Source organism: Panthera uncia, assembly GCF_023721935.1.
Source record: "Panthera uncia isolate 11264 chromosome A1 unlocalized genomic scaffold, Puncia_PCG_1.0 HiC_scaffold_17, whole genome shotgun sequence".
Lineage (NCBI taxonomy): Eukaryota > Metazoa > Chordata > Mammalia > Carnivora > Felidae > Panthera > Panthera uncia.
In genome coordinates, this window is record NW_026057577.1 from 49,924,435 (window position 1) to 49,951,569 (window position 27,135).

A 27,135-nucleotide genomic window follows, 5' to 3' on the forward strand; every position below is an offset into this window, starting at 1 on the left:
CTCCTGGTGTTTCTTCTCAGCTAGTTTACTGGAACAATCCCTAGTTTATTATAAATGGACTTTGAACTTTATCAGATACTTTATCTGCATGTATTGAGATGATAATAATTTCCCCTCTTATTCTATTTATGTGGTAATTTAGGTTCGATTTTGTGCATGTTAGACAGATTTTGCATTCCTGGATTTAAAAAAAAACCAGCTTAGTACTAAGGTATTATTCCTTTTAGAATCTGCTGGATTTCACTTGCTTTATCTATCTGTCTATCTATTTAATTTTTGCATTTATGTTTATGAAAAAGATTAGCTTGCCAACTTTCTGTATCATACTGTGCTTATCTGGTTTTGTTATTATTATTATGTCACTCTTTGGAAGAGGTTGGGTAAAACTGGAATTGTTTCTCCCTTGAATAGCATTGATAGAATTCTTTCATGAAAACATGTATGCCTAGGGTTTTCTTTGAGGAAATATTTATGAGTAGTTATTCATTTTTTAAGTTATTATTATGGACTAAGAAAAATTTCTATTTTTTTTTTGAGTGAATTTAGTTAAAGAGAATTTGTCTTTGCATTTGTGAGACACCTGAGGTTCTATTATTTGGGTGGCCTCAAAACAAGTGCAGGGTTTCTGAATAGCTTCATTGGCGTACCCTAGGTCCAGACTCATGCTAGGGTTGTTCTGAAGAAACAGCCACTCAGAAACAGCTTCCTTTCCTTTTCCTTTTCAATTGCATGTGACCCTGAGAGAGCCCTCTCCACAGTCCACCATGATTGAGAAGAGGTGGGTCAAGTCTAGGTCTTTACTCTAAACCTGAGGCAGTAGGTCCTGGGGGCTCCAGATCAGGGGAGAAACTTCTCTTAAAAAGTCTTGCCACTCTGGACAGAGCCTGGGCCTCTGAACTCTGTCTCTGTGGAGCACCAGAAAGCAGGGTTAAATGCTTTATTTTCAGACAAAAGCAGCCATGAAACTTCAACATTCTTATCTTTCTGACTATAGACTTTCAACCAAAAATCAACCAAGAAGTCCCTCTATGTCCTTTAAGATTTGTATTGGGAAAGAGTCAGAGTCAAGTCAAGATAACACATGGGGAAGATGACAAAACCTATGAATATTTTAATAAGAATTAGGCTCATGTTATTCTCTGATAATAATAAATGGAAGACACTTTGGGTTTCTGCTTTGTTTTTATTTCTTTAAATGATGTATGTTCCATATTCTGTTTTCTGACCCACCGTCAGCTAAAATACTGAGAATCCTTCCTTTCTAGGGCAGACTTTCCTTCCAAGCTGGGGATGTAATGCATGCAGTAAAGAACCATCCCTCTGGCTACAATTCCCTGTGAGATCCATTAGAATATTCTAGATTAACTCTTCACATGTTATGAAGGAATAGGGAGGTCTAACCATGCATTTAGCTTTTCTTTCAGTCTTTTTTTTTTTTTTTAATTAAGCTTGCTGGCAGTGACAGAAGTCAAATCCTTCCAGAAAAAAAAATTGCATAGGGCCACTGGGTAAGACAAAATACTGAGCTGGATAAATCTTTGGGCTATCTGAGAATGGTATTTCTTATTAAAATCTAGCCAGGTAATCACCTCCAAGGCTGTCATATTTTTCTCCAAATGAATACATCTCTTTCTGAGCACTGCCTGTCCTGGCTGCATTTTTTGGCTTTTTAGTCTTGCATGTCTATTCATATTTTGCCTTTTCACAAAGGGCTCCTATATGCTTATTCCCTCTACTTGAGAGAGGCTTTTTTCACGTCTCTACAGAAGCAGCTGTGGTATTTGGGATGCATGGTTTGACATTACAGATGAAAAAAGTAAACCAGTTTAATAAACAGAGTTAGTAATAGTTTTCCAGTAACTTGGGAATTTCTTCTTCCATCTAACCTCCATAGTCATGCCAGGAGGCACCTCTAAATAACAATGATAATGACTGATCTCACAGTGCTTCGGGGGCCCCATCCATCACGTGGGAAGTCAGTTAAGTGCTGCTTCACTTGTGCTTGATGTGGCCTCTGAGATTGGAGTTTGGCTGTGCTCCAGGGCCTCTTTCTGGCTTCTGTCCTGGTGTTTTTATGTATGATATGCAGGTGTTACTGATATAATTTGTCCAGGGGTTGTATATGATGTCATGCGTACTAACCTACATTTTCCCGCGGTCACTATAGCACAAGAGAACCCCTAAAAATGGAACCACCGATAATTACATAATAGAATAACATCCTAGAAATAGCTTTATGTGCCTGTTACTGAGATGAGAGCATATGGTTATCTCTGATTTAGATTTGCTTATGAAAGTTAATTTAATTTGGAAGGAGAGATCAAGGCCAATATTTAGAATCAAACATATGATTATAATTTTAGAATTATGAAGAGAGATGATACAATCTGTTTTATGGATGTTAGAGATAAGGTGTTTGAAAGGACCTAAAGGAGTGGCTTGACTTGAGATGGTCTGATAGGAGCAGATGGTATGGACTCAGATTAAGAGTGGGTTGCAAGCATGCTGAATAAAAGTGCATTTTCCATAGCTGTTGTATTGATTTGTGCCATTCGTTCCAAGTACTTTGAACATCTACTCTTTATACTTTGCTCTTCTGAGACCCTTTAGGTAGGAGGAACACACCAAACGACCTATCAGTAAAGAAGAGTCATTTCTGGGAATATGACTGTAAAATAGCTTTACTTGGGGATTTTATTGTTTCCAGGTTTATAATAAGAAGAATGTCAAAGAAAAACAACAACTGACCTAAATATAAATTTTAAGTCCACGCCTTCCATGATTTGCATATAACCAAAGCAAAAACGAGAGGAGAAAAGACGTTTGGGATCCTTAGAATTAAGAAGATGTGTGACAGTTCCTGGTTATATAATAACCTTGCTCCTTCCAAAGAGCTATGAGGAGTCTGGTGAAAAATTCAAGAAGGCTGAATTAAATGAAATGTTCTAGAAAATGAGCCAGGACATTAGACTGGATGTGGATGCTTTCTGTCCCTAAAATATCTCATCTTTGTTTTTATTCCTCTCATTTTTCATCTAGCTTGTAGATGAAAATATTTCTTTATACAAATGGTTTTTCTCACTCAAAAATTTTTGGCTATTCTCAATTGTAGCATTAATAATGAAGTTAATACTGTATAATATTTATCGAGAATCTTCTGTATACTAGATACTACATGTTTTACATACATGATTATGAAACCTCATAACAAATATTAGGCTAACTGGTATTTTTTCTGTCTTACACATTTGAGAGAACTGAGGTTCAGGGACATTAATGGTCTCGCTCAAGTTCTCACAGCTCATCAGTGGTAAGGTGGAGATTTGAATACAGATCTGACTGGTTCTAATTCTATAATGCTGTACTCCCTCTCCTAATAATATGTAATATCCTTTTGTGTATTTACAGAGAACAGGTATGTCACACTATCTCAGTTGCCTGAATAACAATCCTGTAGATGTATTTTTGTTTTATAGTTGAGGAGTTGAGAAACAGAAGTTCAGAAAATAGAGTCTACTCAGCTAGATAGAGGCACAGTTCAGACTGAACTTAAATCAACTGGATCTTCATCCATGTTGCTTCTATTGTGCAAACTGAGCTTGGCCACAGGGCTGCAGATTGGTGGGCTCCATGAGATATTAATGCAATTTCCAGGTGGTAAAAGTTGCTCTTTTTTCGGAAGTACTCAAAACAATTAAAAAGGAGGAACCACTTAGTAAATAAGTACTACTGACCTGTTTATTCACTTTGTAGTCAGTGGAATTTAGTTCTTGACTCTGGTCAAAAATCACATCTGATGTCCATTTAAGAGAAGTCTTTCCTCAGAGGCTATATTGCCGCAGCAGTGAATTAGCAAAAAAGCAAACAAGAACAAAGAGGAGTTCATGGCTCTGAAAAAATTGAGAAGTCCTGGGATGCAGCATACAATAAAACCTGGACTTGACACATCTGAACTTGGAAAATCACCTCCTTAGAGTAGGCGACACAACTACACAGGTGTGTAACTGCAGAGATTCGTAATTTTTGGTTGAATGACAGTGGTGTGGCAGTGAATTCCGTTCTAGAGACTTAGTTCAGATGATCAGTATAGCCATAGATGTATAGTGATAATCACTGTTTGTTGAATGCCCATTTTTCTCTGAATACCACTGTTGCTAATTGTGTCTGTGTATGGGGGTAAGGACATCTAGAGGGAAGAAGGGAGGAAATGAATAGAGTGCCTCTATTAAGTGAGAGAGAAGAGAGCAGGATCTCTTAAAGAAGATAATATGCCTTATTTTCAGGTGATTGTACCTCCCATTTTTTCCTCAGCTTGCTGAAAATATAAGGCCATGATTGACCTAGGAACTGTTAAAGCCATCACTTTACTTGATTTCTCTGTAGCTTTTTGAGTTTGCTGGTGATCTTTCATCTTTTGATCAAATGCTTTTTTCCTGGTTGTCTCATATCCTGTTTCTCCAGGCTACTTTAATCTGTGTGTTCCTTAAATGTTCTAGTTTCCCCAAATTAATCAGCAGCATAAAAAATCTCTGTATACCTATGACTTAAATAAGTCCAAATATCATTTGTAATGAAATTGTGAATGGAATTAACTCTGCTGTTAAATGACACAGGATCTCATAATACAATGCAACAAAAACATTTAGGAAAAAAAGGAAGGACAGGGGCACCTGGGTGGCTCAGTTTGTTGATTTAGGCTTAGGTCATGATCCTAGGGTAGTGAGATTGAATCCCATGTCAGGCTCCATGCTGAGCGTAGAGTCTGCTTAAGATTCTCTCTCTCTTTCTCTCTCTCTCTCTCTCTCTCTCTCTCTCTCTCTCTCTCTTTCTCCCTCTCCCTCCCTCTCTCTCTCTTTCCCTCTCTCTCTGGCTCCCTGTCTCCCTCTGCCCCTCCCCTGCTCTCCCTCTGTCTCTTAAAAAAACAAAAACAAAAACAAAAACAAGCATTGTAAAAACGAAGGACAGGGTTGTATTAGGCACATGCTAACAATTAGAATTAGAATTGGCATGCTAGAATAAACACAGGTTTAAATAGACATTATTACAAAACATGAAGAGGGATATACTTTTGTATTGATTGAGGATAAAACATAGGTTGAAACACAGCACTTAGCGCTAACAAATATATTTTTGTGTATTTACTTGCTTATTGTATATGCAGACCTGCCTGATTATAATGCAAGCTTTACAGGGGCAGAGACACTGGAAGAGGTTCATGAGAAGTTGCCAAGCCCAATGGAACTTAACCAGTCTTTGATTATGAAGCCAAAAAACCCAAAAAACAGAAAACAAAAACAAAAAACAAAAAAACTAACTAAAGAGATAGAATGATAAAAATAATAAAGTTGGTTTACCAGATGTATCTTGAAGCTTGTCTCTTGCAGCAAAGAATTAGCTAACTTGTTTAACAAGTACTTATTAAGTACCTGCTAGTGCATGTGGTTCTTAATATCACAATTTGTGGTTTGTCTACTATAATTCTCTAGAAGCATTTCCCTTTCTGATAACTGTCCCCTACTGCGCAGGCTTTTGAAGAAGAGACTGAGCATCTGAGGACAAAATGTCTCCTGCATCCAGTCATAATCATTCACTGCCAGACGTGAGTTCTGACCATATTATTAACTGATTATTTGCTTCATATGCAAAGACTGATAAAGTGGATAAGCCTTAAAGTTTAGTGTCTGGATACAGAAAACATGTGAAACACACTGGTCTGAGACTCTACAAAAACTTGAAAAATGAGGGAGAGAAAAGGAACATTTTAAAATCAAACATTTACAGGTTGGGGGAACATGAGAAACCAGTATAAAAATGATAAAGTATTCATGAGGGGATGACATCAGTCATCACCTCAACACTTGGCTGATTCTGTGAACAACCCATTTTTTTAATAGAAATTTTAAAATTTGACGTAGTTTACACTTAGATATTTAAAACTGTGCCCAGGAGGAAATATTTGGCATGCTTTCCTTGCATGTTCTTTTTAAATGGGTGTAAGATGATTAAAAATTAATTTGATTGCCTAGAGTTTTGTTGCATAACTGAAAAAAAAATTTCATCTCAGATTGGGGAGCAGGCTATCAAATCATAAAATTATGAGCTCACTTTCTATTTGATGAGAAATCACTCGGATCCAGTCCCTGTTCTGACCAGTTCCTGGATGCATAAGAGGAAATGTGTACCAGAACTACAGTCACCAGTAAAACCCCAGGCCCCCAACAAAGATGAGACTCATGCTCTTTTCTTTCCTGAATATTCCAGATGCTCTGTCTGTATCTCTCTCTAGATGAGATAGATTAGATATAGATATAGAGATAGATATAGATATAGATGTAGATATAGATATAGATATAGATATAGATATAGCTTCAATAAACTCTGCTTGCATTTAAAAAATTAATTTGATTAATTCAATTCAGTTTAGTAAGAAGAAAATACCTAGAAAAGAGATAAGGCAAACATAAAGGTAGCAGTAGACATTTGGTGTGGATCCTGTGATTCAAGGTAAACAGTATTATGATAATAACCAAAGATCTTTGAACCACAGATTATCATATTCATTGGCAATATTAAGCACCAACACATTTGTTGGATGATAAGTACAATAAATATTGTTCACAAAAGGATTTCTGAAATTATGCAGAGAAAAGATTCATGACCCAAAGAAATAACTTTACACACAGAAGAAAAGAGAATTTTGCAAGGACTTTTTTTTAATTATCAAAAAAAAAATTGAGTTAGAAATGATTTCTCATCTGATAGACAGTGAGTTCATAACCTTATGATATGATACCTCAATCCCCAATTTGAGATGAAATTTTTTTTTCAGTTATGCAACAAAGCTCTATGTATAGCAGTGCTTGGGCTAAGTTTCAATACTATATGAAATATTGATTACTGCTTTCCTGCATTGTGTATCTAAGGGTCTTTAAAAAGCTACCTGCGAGGGCGCCTGGGTGGTTCATTCGGTTAAGCATCTGACTTTGGCTCAGGTCATGATCTTACAGCTCGTGGGTTTGAGCCCCACGTCAGGCTCTGTGCTGACAGCTGGGAACCTGGAGCCTGCTTCAGATTCTGTGTCTCCCTCTCTGCCCCTCCGCCGCTCATGCTCTGTCTCTCTCTGTCTCAAAAATAAACAAAACAGTAAAAAAAATTATAAAAGATAAGTAAAAAAATAAAAACCTGCCCTGCCTTTGGTCAAAATTATTGTAGAAAATTATAATAAAATTATTGGTGGGACACAAAAGTAACACATTATTATAAAAAAATCAAATACCAGGAAAACTGACCTACTCTGGAAAAGATCAAAATTTTTTTCTGAGGAAATGAGTTTTTAATATGACGTCTGAAGGATGAGTTGGAGTTCAAGTGAAGAGCGAGAGAAAATTCTTTCAGAAAGGGGGAATAATGTGTGCAAATGACCCAGTACAGAAAGGATTGAGGTGTATTTCTATAAATTTAGGGGAAGATCAAGAATGCTTTTTACCAAACTGTCAACACTAATTACTTTGGGAAAAGGGTTCTTTCATTTACTATACCATATAATTAAGTGGTAGGATTGTGATGAATTCAAGTATTATTCAAAGTAAAGAGATTCAAAGTCCTCTCAACACATACACAAATTTAGGAGTGAAGACAGGTGGAAAATGGTACTCGAATGTCATTTCATGAGAGGTATCCATTTTAGAAGGCCTGACCAAAGGTGCCTCTCAAAGGTGCTTCTTTACATTTGACAGGGCTGCAAATTATCCTCAAATCATATTAAAATCCAGATTCAAGTCTAATAGGTCCAGGCCTTGGCTTGAAGTTCTGCATTTTGAGCAGAGTCTCAACACATGGCAATGCTTGGCATCCTTGAGGAGCAAAGTCCCAGGTGATTATATAGACTGTCAGAATTAGAAACGTTGAACTACAATTGTTGGCTGTTAAGGTTATCCTGTCCTTCCTCTCTTGTCTGTCTTTTCCACCTGACAAACCACTTTTTCTCCAAGTCTCAGTGTAGGGGAGCCATACACATCGGTCAGCTGTAGAGATTCCTCCAATGAGTCTCAGGAGCAGAGTTCCTCAAACAAGTGTGTAAAAGAATTCCCTGAGGGGATTACCAGATATGCAGCTTCCTGACCCCCCTTCCAAAGGATAAGAAGCAGCTTGATCTACAGCGGTGTAGAAATTCATGATTTTCACATATAGTCTTTCCAGAAGACTCTGATGTAAGTGGTTCTGAGATTTAATTGAGAAACCCTCTGTATGTTTATTGTCAAGCATGGTGCTCCCCAAATATTTGGTATATAAATGAATGAATTAGTATAGGTTCCCTTCCTCTTTTTCTTTCGTGATTATAAAAGTTAAAAATGCTCAGTCTAGAAAATGAAGAGATATTAAAAAAATAGAAATGTAGAAAAATTTCACTGGTCATCCTCCCACTGAAAAGCAAACTTTGTTTTTGTTTTTGTTTTTGTTTTTGTTTTTACTTTTTACATATTTTTTTGGTGCTCTTTTCTATACATTTTGTTTCATTTGACTCAGAACATATTGTATATATCCCACCCTACATTATTTGCGGACGAAGAGAATGTTAGTGTTTTCCATGGCATTGTTCACATAAACACATTATTTCAAAGGTTGAATTGGACAGCCCTTTAAACATTTACATGTCGATTACTGTCTCATTCTTTGACAGCAGACTAATTTACCAAAGAGGGAAAAATCATTACCTGAATTTTGGGATTCTAAATTCTATTTTCTCAGTTCATGTTTCATCTCTTAAAAGACGATTCCAAAATAAAAGAAGTTCTCATTTCCCAGAAATTTGCAACTGAAGTGCTTCTACAAGTTGCCACATTTCTTTCCTATAATTAAGTCGCAAGGATTTTTATGTGTTAGATACGTGTCACCTTTTTGATTTCTAGCCAGAAAACTGGGACTTAATTATTAGCTCTTTAGTGACCTGCCATTTATTTGAGGATGTTGACATTTGCACAGCAGTATTGTGAGAAAGGCGCCTGAATATTTAACAACCCAGTATTACCTCTCGTGTCCTTGAAAAACCAGCCAAAGGCATCATCTTACTTTTCACTGTTCAGATCATGTGGTTTTCTGTCACTTAGCACAGTGAGAAGACAGGTAACGTTCAATTCTTCCTGTCAACAGTGTTCTGCTTTACTCTTGATTTTTTTCTCAATAGTGTATTGGATAATGTATCTCTTTATTCCTCTGTTTTTGTTGTTGCTGTTGCTGTTGGTTTTTCCTAAAGGAGACTTAAAATTGGATAGTTAATCTAGCCCTAAGTAGCCCAGAAGATTTACGTCAGTTTTTTTGTTGATCTGGACTACCTTCCAAGAAGTAAATTACCTTCCAGTGAGTAAATTAATCAGGAGAAAAATGACTCAATGAAATAGGAGTATAACAAAATATGAAATATGTCCCCCCATTCTCAGGGAAGTTTCTTGAACCTTGTTATCAGAGGTATTCATTGTTTTTAAACTTTGATAGTCGTGATGATGCATTTTTTTTTCCACAAGGACATCGTATAGGAAGTAGAAAAGTAAACTGCAACATATATTCAGGTTTGTTGTGCTCAGTTAGAACTCTGAGTGTTCTGCAATATACTATAATCAAATTCTGCATAGTCACAATAGCATGGAATAATCCCGAAGTAAAAACAGGACTTGGTGGGTGTTCATTCTGGATGATTCATTCAGGCCTAGGGTGAGAGGTAGTAAACACAATCAGCGTTTACTGAGTTTTCTTCATCTTCAGGTGTCACTGTGCCAGATTAGCTGAAAGGACTTTTAACACTACCCTGAACTCATGTTTCTGCGTAACTCATGCATATTCAAAACTTCAGTTTTCTTGGGGCATCTGGGGGCTTCAGTCAGTTAAGTGTCTGACTCTGGATTTTGGCTCAGGTCATGATCTCACAGTTCATGGGATCGAGTCTTTTGTTGAGTGTGTGGAGCCTGCTGTCTCTCTCTCTCTCTCTCTCTCTCTCTCCCTCCCTCCCTTCCTCCCTCCCTCCCTCCCTCCCTCCCTCTCTCTCCTCTCTCCTCTCTCTCTCTTTCTCTCCTTCTCTCTCTACCCCTCCCCTGCTCTCTCTTTCTCCCTCTCTCAAAATAAATAAACATAAAAAAACCCCACAAAACAAACAAAAAACTTCAATTTTCTTAACTTTAATGTCTAGAGAGGGATTACACATAATGATTTAATCAATTGAGGACTGAGCAGCGTAACATTTTAAGTTACTTGCTATTGACCTCCTCTTGTGGATGACTATATTTGGGATCATTAATTTATAATCTAGTGGTCAGATTGGCCATAATTGAAAAAAAAAACATTACACAGAGAGAGAGACAGAGAGAGAGAGAGGGATCTATGTGCTTAAATACTTCTAGTAACTCTCAAGACAAAAAAAAAAGATAAGAAAATTAGTCTTTAATAGTAAAACTTTATATATTGGAAGATTGCATTTCATAGACTTAGGACTCAGTTTCTTTTGTCAGAGTTCAAGGCTCATAAATATATTCAATTCTGTGGCAGGAATGATGTATTTCTCTAGGTTATACATTGCATAGAAAAGGTTTTCAAAGCCTAAATGTACTCATCAGCTTTATGTTTGTAAAATATTGGTAAAAGAAATGTGTTTTTAATTTTTTTTTTGGATGTTCCCAGGAGGCAAAGACCCTTCAGCTTCTCATTTCAAATTCATTGGAAAGAGAAATTGGAGTCAATCATTTCCAGGAACCAGGCATCTCTATTTTTAGCCTCTGCTGATTAAGACCATGTTATCTAATAGGAAGAATGTGAACTGAATGTACCTTTTTACTCCCGAACAATACTTACGGGGTTTTCATGATACTAACAGGGTATGTTCTTGAATAGATACATGGGTAGTAAATCGCTCTTATTTGAGTTCACCAAGGAATGTTGTTGGATCCAGTTGGGTCAACTCTGGTGCTTCTATTTTGTGCTTTTCAAGGGAAATTCAGTTAAAATCAAGTCTTGTGTCTTTGTTTTGCTAATGTGGATCTTTCAAATTTATTCAAGTAGTAAGATGGGGATAGAGAAGAAAGTTAGTTAAGGCTAAAAAGAGAAAAACAGGAAATCATAACCGATGCTTGTAATGAAGATATCGGCATCATGACCAAAGCAGATGAGCTGCAGAGAGTGAGAAATAATAAATGTGGTAGGTGGGTGCTGAAGAGGGCGACAGAAGGAAAGTAATGGTGAAATTTCAGTCAAGAGCCTTGTAGAAGTGGGGAGGAGAGGGTACAGAAACAGAGGGAGATCTTCTTTTAGGGAAGGGATCAGAAGTATAAATGTATCAGAAATGAGAAGCAGAGAAGTTGTTACCATTAGTAAAATAGTGATGTGCCAGAATTTGGTAACAGAGACTTTGAAGAGTAAAAATTACCTTGTTGCAAATTCAGAACTAGATTTGGCAGCGGAGACCCATGACAGTAGGAGAAAAACTAAAAGAGAAACAGCTGTTGTATAGATTTAAATGACAAGACAGAATTAGGGGGGATGAGAGGACCCCAGGTCTTTCAAAGAAAAAGCAAAGCAGACCGCCACTTCTCTCTACATCAAGGCAGGTGGTATTCATAGAGGAAGAACCGTCTGGGAGAGGGTAGCTGAGTCATTAGGCGAAAGGCAGGTAATGGCCAAAGCACTTGGAGGAGACAGTACCTGGATCTTTCACATCTGTTGGCTACCTTAAATCTTATGTCTTCCTTTTCTCCTGAGACTCAAATTGCTCTCTCCCTTCTCTGCAGGTTCTTTAAACAATGACAACTTTAAAAGACTCCAGATGTTTTTGAAAATACTTGAAAGTCATCCAAGGTGCACTGTAGGCCTTTGTAGACACTCCATGTGGAGCCAGTCTGAAAACCCTATAGTTTTTCTGTTTGGATTATGTTTTGGGGCTGAGCTGAAGTTGCCAGAACACACACAAAAAAGTTAAGAATTAAAAATAAGCCAGCCCCAGCCCATGTGCACTCAGCAACAAAAAGACAACATGAGTTCTTATAGTCCCATTGATTTTGGCTATGCTGTGGTCCCATTGGCTTTGTGTATCGCTCTGTACTCTACCTGGTCTTGTTGTGACCAGAAGGCAGAGGACATAGTGACCAGTGGAATAACTCATTCCCTACTTCTTAGATATCAGTGTATCACCCACTCCTTCAGTTGGTTTACTGTGGTTGCATAGGAACTTTAACCCACGATGGCTTCACTGGGAATATATTAGATTCATACACTCAACCAATTTTGCCCAGTTTTTTCCAGGACTGTTGTATAGAAAGCCAATCTCAAGAATGAGCTGTGTTGAAATGACTTTAATAACAACCAACAAGTGTAAGCAGGTATGTTTAGAAGATGGGAAGAGTGCAGAAAGCTGAATTTAAATTCTGTTTTTCAAGGAATTAAGTGATGAAGCATTGAAAAAGCAGTGTAAGGATTGTTTAGATGTACTGGTTTCTTGGGGAAAAATAATCCAAAGTTTTAAGGTAATACCAAAACATGAGAACTCTGAAGGATAAAATTCACATGTGGATTTACATTCTGGGTAAGGTGTGTGTGTGTGTGTGTGTGTGTGTGTGTGTGTGTGTGTTTGAAAGAGGGAAAGAGAGGGAAAGGGAAAAGAGAAGACGAATAAAATGTCTGTTCTCTTGATGTGTTGACTGATTTATAACAAGATGATTTGTGCTAAAAATATGTTTTCTAGGCTCTCCAGCCCCTCTATCTGCAGACAGCTTGGCAGGAAGAACATGTGGGGTGGTTCTGGAAGGAGAAGGGGTGGTTAGAAAGGTCTAGGTGTTACATGAGTGTTATTTTGACTGTGCCTAAACTTATGGGGAGGTGTTTTATTTTTAACACCATTGCAACATCAGTGTGTCTTGTAGCCAATATGTGGACAAGAGACATGAAGGATGGATGGATACTTAAAAAAACTTGTTCCATTGGCAAGGTTGACCCAGTTGAAATACACCTGGTTTAGGGTGAATTTTCAACTCCTTCCAGAGTACTAATGACAAATACCAAGATTTTAAAAATAATTCTATTCATTTAATTAAGCAAAAAATTTCATTTACATCCTCACATCACCAAGGAGGCTCTTTGTACTAAGAGATGTCATAAGAACTCCTTGCAAGAGTTGTCCGTGCATCACAGAGAGAAGGGTGTTCATGATTGTGGACTATTTCTCTCCAAACCCACATCAAGAAGATTTTCAAGGGATCAAGGGCAGCTTGCAGGTTCAAAAAGAACTGAAATCACATACTGGTTATTGATAGGATACTATTATTCATCAAGAAAGTGTTTCGACACGGAGAGTTCCGTGTGTTACACGGTCGTAAAAATCACCAGTGACTATGCCTTTCTGAGCAATGTACTGTCTAATGGTTTGTGAATCTAAGAGTAAGAGGAAACACCACAAATTTGCTTTCAGCTTTGGTGAGGCAGGGACAGTGTTTCTCTCGCTTCAGTCGCTCGTGCTCCAACTTCGCCATTTTTGCAACCTCTAAAATCACTTGTATTTACTATTTACTAAATATTTGCTTTAAATGGACTCAGCTGTGCTTAAATAAACTGATTTGAAGCAAAATTAAAAACAAGGAAAATAAATCAATGTCATTAAACTCTGGCTATGTACTGCTCTTGTCTGAGACCCTCACCTCAGTTGTGTTCTCTTCCTGTTACAAAAAAGAAAACGAGCAGTGTTAGAAAGTGCTCGCCACTTTCTCTGAACTGAGATCTTCCTCTTGGAGGGAGTCTGAAGGACTAAGGGAGAATTACAAGGCACCAACAGTGTTATTTAAGGTGAAAATCCTGAATCTCTTCTAAGATTTGTAGGACGCCCAACTCTTGTCTTGTCCTGACCCCCCTGGGCAGGTCTTCCGTCTCTTTGTGACTCTGGATGGAAGGGAGTGGGCTCATCACTGTGATCCCAGTTTACAGGATCACATGAGTCCCTGCTAAAGCGAGATGGGTAGCCCTGCATCGGCCACCCAACCGGAACCTGCCACGGAGGTCACCACAGCAGAATGGAAAAGGGTGGCCACAGGCATGAGGCTGCCATCTTTTCCTACTTTTGCAAACTTCCTCTCCCACGGAGTTTAGGGAAGCTTGGTTAGGATGAGATGGTCAGGAGATGAAGAAAACTGCTGATTCTTTTATGTAACATGTCTGACTCCTTCCCTGACTTCTTTGTTTTAAAATAAATCCCCCCCCCCACCGCCATCATATTCCCTATCACCTTTTCTTGCTTTATTTGACAATGTCGCTCTTACTACCACTTAGCATCATTGTATGTTACTACCCATGGTACCTAATAATAAGTTTACATTTGTTTCTCTCTTTGGTTTTTCGTTGATTAATTGATTGTCTCCAGCACTAGAACATAAGCCTAGAGTATAGGTATCATTGGCCTCTTTTGTTTACAGCCATATCTGCAGCTGCTGGGACAGTATCTGGCATATAGTAGTTGGTAAATAAATATTTGTTTAATGAATATGAATGAATGAAAGAACTGGCCTTCAGAAAGGAGTTAGTGAAAAAGGATTTCAGGTCACCTATAAACATTGATACTTGTAAAGATCAGTTGAATTATGTATGATACAAAGTGAAAAATGTCGCCTAAAGAAACACAAACATTGGCATAGAGTTTGAGGTGACATTTTATGTGGGGGAGAGGGGGCGTCAGGCTGGTGTTTTTTTCTCCTGCCACAGCCTATGGATGAAGTTTAGCAGCAGGTCTTCTAACAAGTATCATTGACTTGTCATGGGTCATGGTAGTTGATATTCCAGATCATCTGCAATAAAGTGTTGAAATGAATCCACTCATCAGACATGAAGTCGGCATACCTGTGTGCCGAGGCAGAGCCCGGACCCTTCTGGGAAGGCTCCCCTGAAGCAGTGAGGCGGGCAGCAGACATTCCTTAGCGTAAGATGCACTAGATGTGATCCTCAGAATGTGACCCTGTGGGATAAATAACGGGTAAATAAAAGGAAACATAAAGGAGAGGGGAAAGTGTGGTCCAACTAGTTGGAGAGACCCAGATTCAACAAGGCCAGGTGGCCTATGGTAAGGCATTGCGAGGCCAGTGTGCTACTTTTCCCAAGTGTATTTCATAGCCCTCTAGCCCCGGGATCCCACAGGACTGGTGATCCAACAGCCTCACTTGGGAAGCCTTGGAGTATCTCTGTGGGCCGTCAGGGAGTGCTCCTAGATGGCTTTTCCAGAATTAAATACAGATTGCTGGCTCTTTCTGGGCGAAGACAGAGTCAGAAAAGTCAAGGGCTGTCGCTCCATTTGCTGACAGACTCCACGCAAGAGCAGACATTTTGTGTAAGAAATACAGTCTTTACTGTTGCCTGATAAAATGGCTGATGTAGTAAAAAGAATAATTAGCCATGTTGCAAGCCCCACCTTTCTGTGACCTTCAAGAGGTATTGATACTTTTCTGGGTCTCAGTTTCCTTCTTGTAAACAGAAAGAGTTAGTTAAGAGATCTTTGAAGTCCCTTTCTCCACCAGCACTCAGTAATTAAATGGCTTTTGGATGTCTGTTCCAGCCCTTAGCACTGTTTTATTCTAAAGGACATATAGATAAGACCCAGATGAGGGAAGAAGAGCTAATGATTTGAAGCTTGGAAGTTACTGGGCGAATAATGATTTTCATACCTAGGACGCGAAACCGTTAAAAAGCCACCTTCCCTAATGAGTCTGTAAATAGACATCTGCAGACAAAATTCAAACACCTCTGGCTTAGGGCCCAGCATATGAGAGCAGAGCTCCACGGTACTTGTTTATGATGTTTTAATTTTTGTAGTAATTTTTTGGTTCTTTAGTGAGGACAAAAAAGAAGTTTTAATTTTTCTCATTTCTGTGTTACTTGAAATAGCATCCTTGGTCTAGAGCCAACAGGATTCTTGAATTTTAAATCGAAGCTCCGAGTGACTCAGACTTAATTGGACACACCTCTTGGCTCAGACTATTGATAATTAGTCCATTAAACATTAGGGAACTATATACCCTCAAGTTCCCCAAATAAATGTTCCAGCAGTGGTGGGGAAGATGTAATTTATTATAATAGCTCTCCTACAGTTACCCAAGTACAGGGATAACGATTTGCAGTGCTTTTCTCTGTATCCTTTCATTCCTGCTCTTTATCCCGCATCTCCCTATGCTTCAAACTACAAAATTCCAAGGACTGAGGGCGTCTTAAAGGAGGACTGCCTCATCCCCTTCATAGGATAATGACCAAACTAGAGGTGAATTCAGGGTTGGTTTTGTGACTCAAACTAGAATTGGAATTTAACGTTCTGGGTGCTACTTCTGGATTAACTGCTAATTAACAGGAGGATATAACTTGCCTGTGCCTTGGCTTCCTGGTGTAAAATAAAGGTATTAGCGTAGAAAATCTGGGACATCTCTTCCTGTTAAGAACAAACAACAACAACAAGAAACCTTTCTTTTTGTGTCCTGGGAATGAGATTAGGAGGGGAAGGAAAGAGTCTATGAAAGACACACAGGGAAGCAGGGAGTGGGAAGAACATGGGTTTAGTGTGGGCTCAGCTCCTTAATGGTTACTTCTGAGCAGGAAGGTAAGGGCTGGGTCCTGGGAGAGATGATAGTAACATTCCTTTCCTAAAACCACGTAAATGGGCATCACTTGCATTGTTATTTATACATGACTTACCTTATAGGCTCTTTTTTATCTAGCCACTACTTGGAACACATTAAAACCAAATTAAAAATGGATAAATATGAATAATAAATAGAACAGGCTCATTAAAAGCAAAAGAAATGAAGCATGCCTTACCTTTATGACCGCACTGAATATTTTTTAGTTTGTGTGTGTGTGTGTGTGTGTGTGTGTGTGTGTGTCTATAGTATTCTCTGCCATTATGACTTCTTCTTTTTGGTCCCCCATGAAGTGGCCACTGCTTGGCCATCAGGCTTCATCTCCCACCTCTCTTCCCCCACCCCTCCTCTCCGCAATTTCAGATTCTCACACACGCTCATGGTTGTCTTTCCACATGCAGTCATTGTGTCTGAAATGCCTCCTCTTGACCTCCTCCAAGAATCCTACCTCTTCTTTCAGTTTTATCTCAAATGCTTCTGGGAAGCTTTCTTCATCTTCCCGTGGCCAGCGTGGGTGCCCCTTTACCCCTACGTCAGTAGACATTATGAATCTCTGTATTGAAGTGGCTGTGTATTATACTGATTTGCATATCAGGTTCCTGCTGGACTATATACTCTTTAAGGGAAGAAATTGAAATTTTTGTGTATATGCAATCAGCTTGCTTCCACCTATCCATATTCATCTGCCTCATCTGTTTCTCCATCCTTCCTCTTCATCTTTTTCAGGCATACTTCAGGTCATTTAAAAGTATGGCCGGTAACTGAAACGTAGCCCGTACGGAACAGGTCTTCACTAGTGCCAAGGAAAGGGAAGGCAGCGAGGATTTGAGCAGTGGCTGGGAAACGTACCGTATAAGCAGAGGTAAAACCTTTTGTTAATGGGACCTGGGCTTGACATTAGGGGTGCTGAGGCCGGTGGGGCGTTGGGGCAGCCAGCTTAGTCACCACTATTATTTGGGGATGGTCAAGGTGTGTTCAGAAAGTTTCTCAAAGTTGTTCCTTGGTCACTTTGGCTTTAGCTGTCACTCTCTTTTGATGGAGAAAACCCTGTTTGTTGTTACTTGTGGTTACATTAAGTCAAGTATAAAATTATTCCCATAGCACATATCAAGTGTAGATTTACCAAGGCTATTGGTTAACATTTAAAGTAGCTTTACCTTTCAGATTTCAGGAAAAATACACACACACACACACACACACACACACACACAAACCAAAGTACACCTGATTTGTTGTTAAAGTGTTGCTTCTCTTTTTTTTCCTGAGTACTCTCCCACATTTATTTTTCATTGCTTCTCTGTATTTTAAGTCCTTTAAACCTAAAACAGTTCGCTCCTGGTGCCGTTCTTTGATTCATACTGTGCTATACTCTGAGAATTTCCTACGACTTCTGTGTACAAATCCTATGTATCTTTCAAGGGCTAGTTTAGACTTCCTTCTCCTATCGCGTTATCCCTGGTCACTGTGGTCCTTATTGAGTTTCTATCAGTGTTAATGACATCTAGACTGCACACACTGACTTTGCTCTCTTTCCATTCATCCTGTTCTGGTTGTTCCTGGCTCATTGATGTGGGTGTTAACTAGTTCGCTGGGGAGCAAGCACATTGAAACCAAGGTCCATCTCCCACATATACAGCTTCTGTACCTTTGAGCCTCAGTGTTTTGTTAAAACATGTAATCTTCACTTAGTAAAATATACTTGATGATGTAGTTGATAACAGGAAAATCACCCACCAAAATTAATTGCCACTAGGATACCCAAGTTCTGGTTCAGAGTCTTAGTTTATTTACAAAGTACATTTTGTATCTTGTCCTCAGAGGCAAGCAAAGAGAAAAAATATGAGCGTGGCTCAACTTCTAAAATTCTCAACTTGGAAAAGTTTATATTCTTAAAGAAAAAGGTAAAAGATGAGCTGTAAGATACTCCCCTAGGCTTGCACTCTGAGATCCACTCTTTCAACACGGAGTTCTATGAAGAACCAGCCAGTGGGTAGAGGTTTACTTTGGCAGTTGAGGTGAGTTGATCATAGTGTTGCATTTCTTGGAATCACTACTCGAATTTTACATATTATTATTTTTCCTCCCCATTTAGAAAAAAGTTAGTTGCATTTCTTACTAATACTTATAAGCTTTTAAAAAGCCATCACATCAATATTATTAACTATGTAGTGAATATGCTTTGCTTATATATTTCCATGCACATCTTTAGTCATTTTTCTAGGGTTAGACTGCTAGAGGCAGAATTTCTGGGTCAGAGCACACAGACCTGCTTAAAGTGCATGTTTTGGAAAAAGTAAAGAAAATTATGATTTGGCATGTGATGCTGAGGAAGAGGAACATTATGGCTTGATTTTTAGCCCCTCCACCCCCCGACTCCTTTCTCTTCCTTTTTTGAACTTAATTTCCTCATTGGGTCGGTTTCCTTCGCCATCCACCATAAAAGGATGAGCATGTAGTATACTGGACCAGCCCTGTCAGGATGCCATTTTGAATGGGATACTTTATAACTCTTGTTGATCTTTCACATTAATATTCAGGTCAGTTCAACCCAAACTGCCTTCAACATTTTCTAGAATGGTTCTTCAATTCAGGATTTCAGGAAGACAGAAGTAGGATTAGTTGATGATGAATAAACCCACAATCTCATGAGAACTACAAACTTAAGCATAGCTATTCAGAATAATTCACAATTTACATCTATATACACAGACACACAGCTATTAATTAATAGCATACACTGCTATTAATATACATTCCATTCTCACTAAAGACCTCACTGAAAAACTCTAGTTCTATGTTTCTAAAAAAAAGTAGTCTCGATTGTATTCCCAGGCTGAGTGCCTCTTGCTTTGCACACTCCACAATTTGCTGATTGTCCTGTGTGAACCCAACACAGTTTTCTCCCTTGAGGTCCCTGAAGTTATGGAGAATCCATCTCTGCATGCATATTTGCTCAAAGTTCACTTTAACCAGGTTTGGGCATCATCAATTCCATTGCTCGGGAGCTTTTACTGTTTTCTGTGAACTCTGTGAAAATTCCTGTCTCTAATTACTTCCTAGTGAGATGTGACTTCTTGTCTTTGCGGCGGGGCTCTGCGCTTCTCTGGTTCTTTAATCTGAGTACACTGTGTTCTCTGGCTTGCTTCTCCTGGGTTCTGCCTGTGTGTGTTCTGGAGCAAATTTTGCTTTGGTTAATCAAGAGCATAACTTTCTGATGAGAGTTTGAGCTGAAAATGGGTTTTGCCATGATGTATAAACTTGGATACCCTGACATTTACCCCTCCTCTGTGGTCCCGCAGAACCCAGGGCACATTTCTACTGTCATATTCGCTTGAATATCTGCCTCATCCACAGATTAAATTGCAAAATGTTGTGTTTTTCTTTTATCCATCCAGTATCTTGCTCAGCGGGTGTAAGATTTTGTTAAAGTATTTGTTGTTAAGATGTTGTGAAACAGTTGAAATATCTACTTAGTTATTTCTGGTCAGCATTTTGCTATTTAATCAACTCACCTCCCTTTTGTAGATTACATTTATTCAAACAATACTAAGTCTTGACTCATTGCCCAGAATGAGTTTCGGTGTGCTTGTCTCAGCCCACGGAATGCTGTCCCTGATTTGCATGTAGAAACTGTGTTTTCAGAACTAATTTAGCAACATGATGGGGCCGTAATGTTTTTTTTTTTCAATTAGGAAATTTAATTTCTGTAAATAGACTTACAAAGATAAAGGATCAATTCCAATTTGGATTTCCATTTATTGTATTGTTACGATTGAGTAAATGCGTATAACGCCATGGGAATTATGTCCATAAGGATGGATGCAGTTATGCAATGATAACAAACAAACACACAAACAAATTTAGTGGTTTAAAACAGCAGCATTTATTTCTCATTCATGTTACATGTCCATTTGGCTTGCCAGGACTCTGTTTTGTATTGTTTTCACTTAAGTTTGTAGGCTGATGAAGGCTCTACCATCTGGACCATCACCAATTCATACAGGGAAGCAGTGGTAAAGCACTAGAGGTCCTAAAGACTTCCAGAAAAAGAAACACATTATTTCAGCTTTTTGGTTAGTAGTCAAAGCAAGTCACATGGTTTTCTCAACTCCAAAGGGGTGGGGTAGCATAATTCATGTGCCCAGAAAGAGAAGAAATATTTGGTATTCAGAACTAATGACTCCCTCAGTTTGTATTCTAGTATTAGATATTCAGCTCACTTTCCCTCCCTCTGCCAAGTGACCTAATAATACCATTTCCAGGGAAAGGAAGACCAACCATGGAAGTGTCATAATTTCACAAAAGGGTGTGGATGAGGCAAGTGCAGGCTGGCTGGCGAAGGCTGGGATTCTAGATTAGGAGCATCTGCTAGTAGAGCAGACAAGGGACTGAATTCCAAAGACGCACTTGGAATTGGTAGGTCTTAAATCACTGGGCTGGTTCCTTGGGTTCAGATAGACTAGAGGTTTAAGCCAGGGATACAAGTCACATAAGCATCAATCCATCATAACCATTACCATAAATCAGAACAGAAGGAGTGTCACACACCTATAAACATGGCCAAGGAAAATTTCAGATCTGAAAAGATGCTCATTTGCTTTTATTCAAATGTTTATTTATTTATTTTGAGAGAAGGAGAGAGAGAGCGAGTGAATGAGCACGAGCAGGGGAGGGGCAGAGAGAGAGAGGGAAATAAAGAATCCCAAGCAGGCTCCACACTGTTAGTGCAGAGCCCAACTCAGGGCTCCATCTCACAAATTGTAGGATCATGACCTGCACCAAAACCAGAGTCAGATTCTTAACCGATTGAGCTGTTCAGGTACCCCACTCATTTGTTCTTTTTTAAACTCAGCTAAGGAGGATAGAAGAGGGTTCACGTACATTGTTTGAAGGCAGAACATAGAACAGGCTCACAGTGTGCTTGTTTTGCCTTAATAAAATCTAAGAATCTTCATGGAGGCTCTTTTTATGTAAAATAATTATTCTTAACCTTTTGTGACTCAAATATCCCATTTAGAATCTGGTAATGCAATTTAATGCAGGAAGGACAGCCTTCCTTGACCTAAACTTCATGCTTTATACAAAAATTAACTCAAAGTGGTTCACGTAGTTATGAGTAGAGTAAAGCTATAAAATTTGTAGGAAAAAAGATAAGTTTTTGGATCTAGGATTAAGCGAAGAGTTCTTAAACTTGACATCAAAAGCACGATCCATAAAAGGAAAAGTTGAAAACTTGGAGCTCATCAAAATTAAAATATTTTACTCTGCAAAAGACTCAATTACGAGAATGAAAAGACAAGCTACAGACAAAGATAAAATATTTTTGCAAACCACATATCCAAAAAAGGATCAATATCTAGACTGTATAACAAATTCTCAAAATTTAACAGTGAAAACAAGCAAAAAATCCAATTAGCACATGGGCAGAAGATATGAAGACATATTTTATGAAGAGGGTGGAAAAGAAGCTCGTGAAAAGATGTTCAACATAGTCGCTTGGGAAATGCAAATTAAAACAACAATGAGATACCACGTATCAGTCAGAATGGCTAAAATAAAAAATAATGGCAACGTCAGATGCTGGAGTGGGTTCAGAGACCCTGATCCCCACACACGGATGGTGGGCACAGGGCAGCAGCTCTGATACGCAGTTTGGCATTTTCTTATAAACACTAGCCATGTGTGTTAGTCATCTTGGGCCTCCATAACAAAATAGCACAGGTCAAGTGGCTCAAACAACAGAAATGTATCTTCTCATAGTGCTGGAGACCAGAAATCCAAGATAAAGTTGTCACCTTTTGAGGCCTCTGTCCTTGGCTTGCAAATGGCTGTGTTTTCGTTGTGTGCTCACATTGTTGTACCTTGGTCTCTTTGTTATCTGTATCTTAGTCCCCTCTTCTTAGAAGGACACCCATCGTATTGGGTTAAGGCCCACCGGTGTGACCTCATTTTACCTTACTTACTTCTTTAAAACTGTATTTCCAACTACAGTCATATTCTGAGGTACTGGAAGTTAAGGCTCCAAATATGAATTTTAAGGAGATATGGTACCACCCAAAGTATCCTGCAAGTACCCTCTAACCTAGCAATTGCACTCGAGCATTTATCTCAGAAAAAGTAAGATTGTTTTTAAAAATTGGTATGCAAATGGTCATATCAGCTGTTTTCTATTATGAGTCAGATGGCCTTCAATGGGTAAATGGTTAAATATGGTATATCCATACCATAAACACTACTCAGCAATAAAAAGGAATGAATTATTATTATTATTTTATTTTATTTTATTTAAATTGTAGTCAACATACAGTGCAATATTGGTTTCAGGAGTAGAATTCAGTGATTGAACACCCTGTGCTCATCCCAACAAGTGCCCTCATTAATACCATCCCCCATCTCACCCATCCCCCACTCACTTCCCTCCATCAACCTTCCGTTTGTTCTCTATCATAGAGTCTCTTGTGGTTTATTTCCCTCTCACCTCTTTTTTCCTCCCTTCCCTGTTTTGTTTCTTAAATTCCACTTACGGGTGAAATCAGGTGGTATTTGTCTTTCTCTAAGTGACTTATTTCACTGAGCATAATACACTCTAGCTCTATCTACATCATTGCAAATGGCAAGATTTCATTCTTTTTGATGGCTGATATGTATCACATCTTCTTTATCCATTCATCAGTTGATGGACATTTGGGCTCTTTCTATAGTTTGGCTGTTGTAAATAATGCTGCTGTAAATATCGTAGTGCATGTATTTGTTTGAATTAGTGCTTTTGCATCCTTTGGTGAAATACCTAATACTGCAATTGCTGGATTGTGGGGTAGTTCTATTTTCAGTTTTTTTTGAGGAACCTCCATACTGTTCTCCAGAGTAGTTGCATCAATTTACATTCCCACCAACAGTGCAAGAGGGTTCCACTTTCTTCACATCCTCACCAACACCTGTTGTTTCTTATGTTGTTAATTTTAGCCATTTTGACGTCTGACGTATGAAGTGATACCTCATCATAGTTTTGAATGTATTTCCCTGATGATGAGTGATATTGAGTATATTTTTATGTGTCTGTTAGCCAGACAAAATTCAATAACAAAAATCATACTATATCATTTCATGGGTGTGTGTGTGTGTGTGTATATCTATCTATCTATCTATCTATATATATATATATATATCTCCTTGAAAAGATAAAATTATAGGATGGAGAATAGTGATTTGTGATTTCCAAAGATTAGGGATTGGGCAATAGGGAAAGGGAGGTGGTTGGGTCTATAGAAGAACAACAACATGAGGGATTCATGTGGTGATGGGAATGTTCTCTACCTTAACTGTATCAGTGTCAAATGAGCAATTTTTGTTGAGTATTTTTGTTTCTTTTTTGTTTGTTTTTTAATTGCAGAGGGAGAAAGAGAGTGTGTGTGAGCGGGGGAGGGGGAGGGGGAGAGGGAGAGAGAAAGAGAGAGAGAGAAAGAGAGAGAGAGAGAGAGAGAGAGAGAGAGAATCCCAAGCAGGCTCCTTGCCCAGCATGGAACCTGATGCTGGACTCAGTCCCATGAACCATGAGATATGACCTGAGGTGAAATCAGAAGTTGGCTGCTCAACTGACTGAGCCTCCCAGGCACCCCTTTCTTTGTTCTTAATCAGTCTTGCTATGTGTTTATTAATGTTACTGATCTTTCAAAGAACCAATTTTTAATTTAGCTTTGTTGATTTTCTGTAATTTTGGGTCTATTTTGTTTTCCATTGATTTCTGCTTCTATTGTTATTATTCTTTTGAAAAGCTGTCTTTTACAGTAGACCCTGTGGTAGAGTTTGCCATGCAGGGGTTTTATTAGATTAAAAAAAATTTTTTTAAGTGTATTTATCCTGAGAGAGACAGAGACAGCATGAGTGAGGGAGGGGCAGAGATAGGGGGAGACGGATAATCCCAAGCAGGCTCCACATTACCAGTACAGAGCCCCATGCGGGGTTCAAACTCATGAAACCACAAGATCACGACCTGAGTCAAAACCAAGCTTCAGACACTTAACCAACTGAACCACCCAGGAACCCAAAGGGACTTATTAGAGGTTAGTTCCTATGGCAGGGAGGAAGAACTGTTAGCTAGCCTGAAAAAGCTCAGGCAACCCTATAGGGAGCTTGATGGGTATATTGGCTGTCAGGAGCATCCTGCATTGATTGGTCTCTGATGTCTGGGACTTCCTATCTCTACCTCAATCAGTCACTGGACTTCTACTGCCCAAGAAGGGTATGCCCTTTTGTGAGGAGCTTCCCTGTAATTGAAGTAGCTGGACAGCCTGAGGCTATCTGCTGATAGCTGGGGCAGTATATCTTAATTGATACTGATGGGTGATCCGAGTGCCACACTCCTAGGTTCACCACAGTTTCTTTTCTTTTTTTCTTTGAGGTTACCTTTTTCTTTTATTAGACACTTGAGTTGCTCACTTAGATTATTATTTTTTTAGCCCTTATTATTTTCTGATATAAGCATTTAAAGTCAGTACATTTTCTTCCAGGTACCACTTCATCATCATCATCATCATCATCATCATCATCATCATCTCACAGATCTGATACATTGTGTTTTCATTATTTCTTCTTCAAAATATTTTCTGATACCCATTTGTATTTCTTCTATGACCCAGGGGCTATATTTAACATTATGTACTTAATCTCCAAACCTTGGGGACTTCCTAGGTAACTTTTTGTTACTGAATTCTAGCTAATTTTCATTGGGGTTAGAGAACACACTCTGGATTTGCATCCTACTAAGGATTAGCTCAAGGACACACATCTGGTTTACATTGTTATTTCGTGTATATTTGAAAACGGTACGTATTCTCCATTTGTTATAGAAATATGCATTGGGTCGAGTCTTCTAATAGAGTTTTTCAAATCTTCTACAATGAACTATTTTATATAACTTGCTTCATCTCTGACTGGGAGGTGTATGTGAAAATCTCTAATTATGATTGTGGATCAATCTCTTCGCCCTTTTAGTTCCGTTAGTCTTGCATCATATATTTTAAGCTAGGACATGAGTTGCATATACATTTAGGCTTGCCACATCTTCCTGGTAAATTAATCCTTTAATCATTGTGAACTATCTCTCTTGAATGTCACTGCCTGTGTGGCATAACTTTTCCCACCCGTCTCCTTTTTTTCTATCTGTGTCCTTATACTGAAGGTGTCCTTTGAGGATAGCGCATACTGAATCATGGTTGTTTAAAAAAATCTATTCTTGTAAACTCTATCTTTTAATTGGAGTATTTAGGTTTCTTTGCTAGTTTTCCAATGTAATTGCCAGTATGGTTAAGTTTAAGCCTACTGTTTTGTTTTCTGTTTTCCCCATCATTTTTGGTTGCTTTGTTACTTCTGTCATGGTTTCCTTTGGATTATTCAAGAACGTTTACTGTATTTTATGTTTTGTTGTCTTTTTATTAGTATGGTTTTGTATTTCCCATTAGTGTTTATGCTCTATATTAAAGTAGGTGTTGTATATAAAGTAGGCATTAATAAACCTTGAATTACAATTTTACCATTTCACAAATAATATAAGAAGCTTTCAGCTCTGCCTGCTATTATTGCCACTGTTCTCAAGTGGTTTATTTTTATGTATGCTGTAAATCCCTTAAAACATTGCTACTTTTGCTTTAAACAGTCTTTTTCTTTTTTTTAAGTTTATTTATTTATTTAGAGACAAAGAGCACAAGCAGGGAGAGGGGAAAAGAAAGGCAGAGAGAGAGACTCCCAAGTAGGTTTAGCATTGTCAGTGCAGAGCCCTGTGTGGGGCTTGATCCCACAGACTGTGAGATCATGACCCAAGCCAAAATCAAGAGACAGATGATTAACTGACTGAGCCACCCGGGTGTCCCTAAACAGTCTTTTCCCAAAGTAAAATATTTTATTTCATATTTACTTATACATTTGCTCTCTTCAGTTCTGTGCGTCTCTGTCTGCAATTCTGTGCTTCCATGTGCAATAATTTCCTTTCAGTCTGAAGAAAGTCACTTAGTAGGTCTTGTGGTATGGGTCTGCTGGCAACAAATATGCTCATCTTGTCTGAAAATATCTTTAGCTCTTATTTTTAAAGAATTTTTTTCTAGAAAATAGTATCTGACAGGTTTTTTTTTCTCTTTTACCACCTTGAAACTGCTGTTTCATTGACTTATCTCTTCCACTGTTTATGTTAAAACATGAGGTCTAATTTTTCTTGTTGTTCCCCTAAAGATAATATTTGTCTTCAGCTATCTTCTGGGGGTAGTGGCTATGGTGTTGGAGGGAAGAAGAAAATTTATTGAGCAACCACTGTTTCCTCTTGGTAGAAGAGAAAAAAGTACCACTGACTAGGGCCAGTAGCTGGTGTTGTCTCGTTGTCTATAGGGAAGCATCTGGGAAGGAAATAAGAGTTATGGACTACTGGGCATGGGATAAGGTTGTTTTGGGGAATTCCCACGAGTAGTAAGAAAAATCGAGAGGAGCAGATTCATAGGTCCCTTTGGTC